Here is a 6,741-nt window from a genome sequence, read left to right as displayed (position 1 = left end):
AGCTCAACAGTATTTAACTACAGTTTCACAGTCAGTTATTAATGAATGTTCATTTTATTTGTAGTATTACTTTGCCAACAATACGGCTGTGAAATTAATTACCTAGCATTTTTTAAAAGATAAAATTGAAAGAAATGATTATTGCTGTTAAATTGTCATGTAGACCCGCTTTTGTCATTACAGGATAACAACAGATCCCTTTCATAACTAAGCCAAGCAGGTCAGCCACTCTTTATTGTTCAAATGGTTGGTAAAATATTCACAAAACCAAAATCTGGTGGGGTCTGGAATCTATGGGTTTGTAATTTGGAAGGTATTTGATTATGTCTTTTGTAGATTGTTCATGTTCTTTGAACCTGGTTGAAAAAAATGGTTATATTTTAACCTGCTGAGCCTCTCACATTTGAAAGAGAATAAGTGGCTTCCACAAATCCAGGTACCCCAGGCAGCAGGTTTGTCTCACAAACAATGGCTGAGACCATAGACAGGCACATCAAGAGACTGCATTGTTAAACCAACTGAATTGTGGAGAATGGATGTTCAGGAAATGGCAATTCTTAAAAGGTTACTGTACTTATTGGCTAAAGACTCCTGTCTGTCTTGACTCATTTTAAAAATATCTTCGCTATGAAAATACTGAGGCAATAGCTTTAAGATTTTTAAGTAGGAACTTTCTGTGTGCTGTTAGGGGGAGCGCAGTCATGATCTCCATCAAAAGGTGGCCAAATTAGGCAAATAAAAATACATGATGCCCCGTTAAATTTGAATTCCAGCAAACAAAAATGTGCTGTCATCGGAAATGATGATTTTCCTTGGTTCTTGTCTTCCTGAAGGACAGGATTCAGTCAAGAGACAGGAGTCAAGTAAGCAGCAGACAGCAAAGTTTGTCTGCAAAGCAAGTACACTCATCGTGGAGCGGGCTGACCGGAGGGTGGGTAACAGCCCAACATTTCACATTTCTGAGATCCCTGGCCTCTATCCTGTAGAATGGGATATTCTGCTACTCCCCTTCCCTGGTTTTTTTCTCCTTCTGCTTGTCTCCTTCATCCTGGTGTGTTTACTCCAGCCCAGGTCTCTGTTCTGGCTCCTGGCTTCAGTGGGTCTGTAACAGGATGCTGATGACATCACTGGGTTACCTCGGGGGGAGGGGGGCTTCTCATTCCTCCTCCTTCTGCTCAAGTCCACCTTCCTGCCCACTCTGCCAGTGCCATGTGCCCTGTATTTTATCTGGAAATCCTACATTTGATGTTTTTTCTTTTCTTTTTAAATCTAACATAAAAGTTGCACTTGTTTTTTGTCACAATGAATAAAGGGATTCATGAACACAACGCAAATGAAAGTCAAGCTGATATGATTATGTTCCTTTGCCAACATTCCATTTAATTTAGTTCGGGGCAGTTTTGAAAGTTTTCCTAAATATTTCAAAGCAGTGGTTTCAAATCTGAGTACCTATTAGATTTTTACCTGGAAAACTAATAAAAGTCATTGAGGTATGATCAAGACAGGTTTACAATGTTTCCCTTTAGCCTGACTAAATTTTAAACAGGCTTCTTGACTATAGGCCCCTTATCTCTCTCCCTATCTCTCTCTCTCTCTCTCTCTCTCTCTCTCTCTCTCTCTCTCTCTCTCTCTCTCTCTCTGTCTCAGCATTTAGCAAACTTGCAATTGTGAATTATTTGTCTGCCCCTTTGAGATGTAAAACTCCTAGCCTCTTGCCACTTTTGTAACCCATATTGTCTTTTTCAAAGACTTGGGAGACATCCCTTTGAAATGCAATTAGGGAAGATAGTGTCCTTATATCCCCTTTCTGTGGAAGGGCAGGAGTCTACCTTCAATAATAGACAATTAACAAACACAGATGCCCTAATCCCATTGATCTGTTTTCCCCCTACCTTCCTTCAGTACATTCTACTAGGTCATCCAAGTGCTCAAAAACCCTCCTACCCTTTGTTTCAGCAGAGCTGAGCTCAGTCCTGTACTGAGGTCTCTCTCCCCTACTGCAGTAGCCCAAATAAAAGTGTGCTGCTGTTTTTAAAAAACGTCCAGTCTATTCTTACTGTGACAGGTAGGACAGGACCTGGGCCTCTGTACTTTTGCCAGGTCCCCCGAGTGATTGATACGGACCCAAGTTTGGGAACCACTTTATTTTTAGCAATATTTTACAAAGCACCATAGTCGTAAGTGTTTAAAATCTGTTTATATTCAAAGTACGAATTTGTAGTGCTCTGAGAAGTATTATCCTTTTACTTCAATGGCATCTTTTGAAATGGAAAAAAAAGATCATTTGGTACCTTGTTCTTTTCTCCAACTCAATCTGGTAATGATTCTCAGTTTTATAACCAACCTGATCTTCTTGGTTCCTGAGGAATATGGCCTAGGTTCCTCATTGAGCAGCTTAGTCTGGCAGTCACTCTAAGGTGGCAGAAATTAGGGTGACATGAAGAGGAGGGGTGTGGAATGTGTTAAAGCCTCTTGGGTAGTTCTGCTTTCTTCAACCCACCCTCACTGGGAAAACCTGTTCAAAGCATTCTTGGGTTGTCCCTTGGTTTCCCTGGGTGGGTTGCTCAGAAAGGAGATAATATCTTACTCATTTATTTATTTTTTTCTCAGCACAGTACCTGGCAATAAATTAGAGCTTAATAAAATATTCTTTTCTTTCCCTAGCCTTTTGCAGGAGGTTTTTCACCTCAATGTGTATCCTAACTTGTCCTGCCATTTTTTTTTTTTCATTTAAGACAGGGAATACTTTATTCAAATCCATCAGAGAAATGGAGGACACAATTTGACCTATCAACCTATTCAGGTTAGTAGAGGGTGTGCATTCAATATCGAGGTTTCTACGACAGATGTCATAGATGGCCTCACTGCCAGCCATGAAGGCACAATCAGAGTGGTCCAGGGTGGTGTGGGTGGTGAGGATGGAGTTGTAAGGCTCAACTACAGCTGTGAAATTTGGGGGGGCTGGGTAAATGGAGAACTCCAGCTTGCATGTCTTGCCATAATCGACAGAGAGACGTAACCAACAGAGAGGTAAACCCAGAACCTATTCCCCCACCAAAGCTGTGGAAAACCAGGAAGTCCTGAAGACCTGTGCACTGGTCAGCCAGCTTCCGAATTCGGTCCAAGACAAGGTCAGTGATCTCCTTGCCAACGGTGTGCGCCCAGGCACAGGTATTGGCAACATCTTCCTCGCCTGTGATGAGCTGCTTGGGGGGGGGGGGGGAAGAGCTGACGGTCGGTGCCAGTGCGAACTTCATCAATGACCGTGGGTTCCAGGTCCGCAAACACTGCCCTGGGTACATGCTTGCCAGCACCTGTCTCGCTGAAGAAGGTGTTGCAGGAGTCATCTCCTCCTCCAGTGGTCTTACCATTTGGCATCTGGCCATCGGGCTGGATGCCATGTTCCAGGCAGTAGAGCTCCCAGCAGGTATTGCCGATCTGGGCACCCGCCTGGCCAACTTGGATGGAGATGCACTCGTGCATGGTTGCTGCTTTGCGGCTGCTGGGTGGATGGCTGAGAGGAAGAGGTTGTTGCTTCTTATAGCGTGGCTCTTAGGCGGTCGATGCAAGAGCACCTGCCACCTGTCCTGCTTCTATGCCTGCCATGTTAAAAATTAACAGTACATGTGACATTTTTCTGTAGATTTCATTTACTTATGAGGCAGAGAAAATATGCCCAATTAAAATAGGAAGGAGATGAGTAACTTTGTCTTTTATTTTTCTAGCAAAAGAATTACCAATTTTAAATCACTTAATGCATTTTTAAAATATCATTCATCAAATCTAATTATTTTAAGTTGAGGAAACAAGCTCAATTTATGTATTCATCAGATAGTTACTTAGGACCTACTGTGTGCCATGCACCATACTAGGAATACAAAAAACAAAAATATTGTTTCTAGATTTTATGGCTTCAATTGGGAGAAAGAAAAGAAGACCAGAACAGTACTATTTGATAAATATTTTCACCAAAATATGAGTAAATATTTTTCTCCTATACTTCTAATGGCTGTTTTTCCCCATAGACTTTTTATTAATATTTTGCTCTTAAAAAGCCAATGTTAATATTCATAATTGTCAAAACTGTGAAGCAACACAGCCAAGATGTCCGTCAGTAGGTGCATAGATAAACTGGTACATCCAGGAAATGGACTATTATTCGGCTCTAAAAAGAAATGAGCTGCTAAGCCATGAAAAAACAAGAAGGAAACAAATGCATATTAGTAAGTGAAAGAAGCCAATCGAAAATGTTACATACTATATGACATTTTGGGAAAGGCAAAACGATGGAGACAGTAAAAGATCAGCGGTTGCCAGGAGTTGGATGGAGAGGGATGAATATGTGGAGCACGAAGGATTTTTCGGGCAGTGAAAATACTCTACATGAAACTACAGTGGTGGATACATGTCATTAAAATTTTGTCCAAGTGCAGAGAACATGCAACACCAAGAGTGAATCCTAATATAAACTATGGACTCTGGGTGAAAATGGTATATAAGTTTAGGTTCATCACTTGTGACAGGAGCACCACTCTGTGGGGGGTGCTGCTAATGGAGGGAGTATTCATTTGGGAGGCAATTTGGGAAATCGAGAGATTTGGGAAATCTCTATACCTTGCTCTCAATTTTGTTGTGAACCTAAAACTGCTCTAAAAGCTAAGTCTATTTTAAAAAACCTAATCTTAATAAAGACTTTTGCTTTTGGTTGACTTCTACCGCAACTCAGTGTTTTAAAAAGAATTTTATTATTCCTTGAGTATGAGCTTCCTGCCAAGTTGTGTCTGGCCTTTTGGTAGCTCATGATTTCTGCAGATGCTCTTTGCACAGATCTACCCAGACATTCATCCGGCCTGAAATAGATGATCAGAAATATGAAAACCAGCAGTGCTCCCTTTGGATGGTAGTATGGGACCATAAAAATGACCACACAAGCTGACATAGTACAAACCAACCATGTTAAATCGTGGACTATAACATTCTAAATGAAGACCACTGAGTGGATTTGGAGCAGGAGATGGGAAAATGGGGAAGTAAAAGGGAAAGAATGTTCACAAATGAGCATACCTTCTTCATTCTTCTAGAGGAGGGTTTCCCAAACTCAATACTATTGACATTTGGGCTGGATCCTCTTCATTATAAGGGGCTATCCCTGTGCAGTGCAGGATGTTTAGCAGCATCTCTGGCCTCTACCCAGTTCATGCTAGTAAACAAACAGAAATGGCCTCAGACATGGCCAAATGGTCCTTGTGGGGCAAAATCGCCCCATACTAACAGCCACTGTATTAGAAGAAATATTTAGATTGGCCTCACTGAGGTGAAATAAAGAATCATTATATTTAGAAGCATCATTTAGCTTTATTGGAGTATTCTATATATGAAGGACTATGCTTTTTACATGACCAATAAATAGTTGAGTTTTTCATGTAAGAAAAAGAAAAGCAAGTATACTGACGATTTTAAAGAATATTATCTGCTCAGTGAACAATTCAGAAGGATACATGCTCGTCGTGTTCATTTAGTCACTGAAATTTATGAATGGGTTACATGAGAGCAGTTTGTCTCTCAATCCCAATTTATTATTTTAATTTTACCTTCATCTGGGTCTGTATGTCGCCTGCCACCCCTGCCCTCAAGTTTCAGGCTTTAAGACTTTATTGAAAACTCTGTGTGTGTGTGTGTGTGTGTGTGTGTGTGTGTGTTTGTGTGTGTGTGTGTGTGTAAATTTGGTGATACTTTGATTAATAAATTCTTTTAAAACAAGTTCTTGTATAGCAAAAATGTGTTTAAAAATAGCAGCAACAAATGGTTATAAATCATTCAAATAGATTTTGTATGCATTTCCAGCTGAATATAACAGAAAACCTTTTTCTCGAGAGAGATCCCAGTTAACATGCAGTTTCTAGATGGGGTTATGAATTTTGCAGAGATTGTTGCCCGCTCTCCAGTAGCCCGTTTCCGAATCCCTTCCCATTCTAGTAGAGACTTTTCTTCCTTTTAGATATGCGACACATTAGGCTTTTCTGTGGCAATCCTTCCCCTACACTCTCCCCTATAAAAGTAAGTAAGGTTCTAGTACCTGTCAAGGTGCTAGTTGCCTGCTTGACTTCGAATCAGCTTCATAAAGCAAGCACATGCACATTAATTTTCACTATCAAAAGAAAGACCTTTCCCCCACCCTGATTTCAGACATCATTAAGCATGTATGGAAATGGAGAAGAGAAGGGTTCCCTGCAACCAAATGGTGGTGGTTTCTTTCGAACACTTATAGTTCAGAAGTCTGATTCTGAGATGAGAAATTGAATCCACCCAAGTTCTTCATGGGACTTTCTCATAAGGAAGGCAGTCAAAGGAAAAAAACAACTGTACCTGCTAGGCTTCTCCGTGTCTTCCCTCTGTGTGCAGCAATGATTGGTAAGAATGGAGGAAAGGATGTGTTCTGCTCTCCTTCGTAGTTTTGGCCTAGTGGGTTCTAGTGGAAATCCCCATGATCTTGTCTGGGAAGGGTGGTGTGGTATGATGTGAGGATGGAGGGCATGAAGTGGGGAGGACTGAGGTGGAGAGAATGCTTTTTGGAAGGTTTGGGGCATGTTTGAGGGTTGGAAACTCAGGAAAAGGAAAAATTCCAGGAAAATGAATGCTGTCCATTGAAAGAATATGGATGGGGGAAGTGACAGTGAAAGGATTGTTCAAGATGTTTTGATGTATATTAGGGAAGTATGTTATCATTTGCACTTTGCTCAG

At 41.0% G+C, this 6,741-nt stretch overlaps 1 pseudogene across 1 annotated transcript; it reads right to left on the bottom strand.

Annotated features, from left to right (window-relative positions):
• Positions 1-2,629: 2,629 nt before the first annotated feature.
• LOC308494387 (tubulin alpha-1A chain-like) lies at positions 2,630-3,483 on the bottom strand (annotated as a pseudogene). Its single transcript has one exon. The product of its transcript is annotated as a tubulin alpha-1A chain-like (transcript).
• Between the last annotated feature and the right edge of the window lie 3,258 nt (positions 3,484-6,741).

The sequence above is a fragment of the Rhinolophus hipposideros genome, assembly GCF_964194185.1.
Source record: "Rhinolophus hipposideros genome assembly, chromosome: 3".
NCBI lineage: Eukaryota > Metazoa > Chordata > Mammalia > Chiroptera > Rhinolophidae > Rhinolophus > Rhinolophus hipposideros.
Note: the sequence above shows the minus strand (reverse complement) of the source record. Positions and strands in the feature narration are given on the sequence as shown.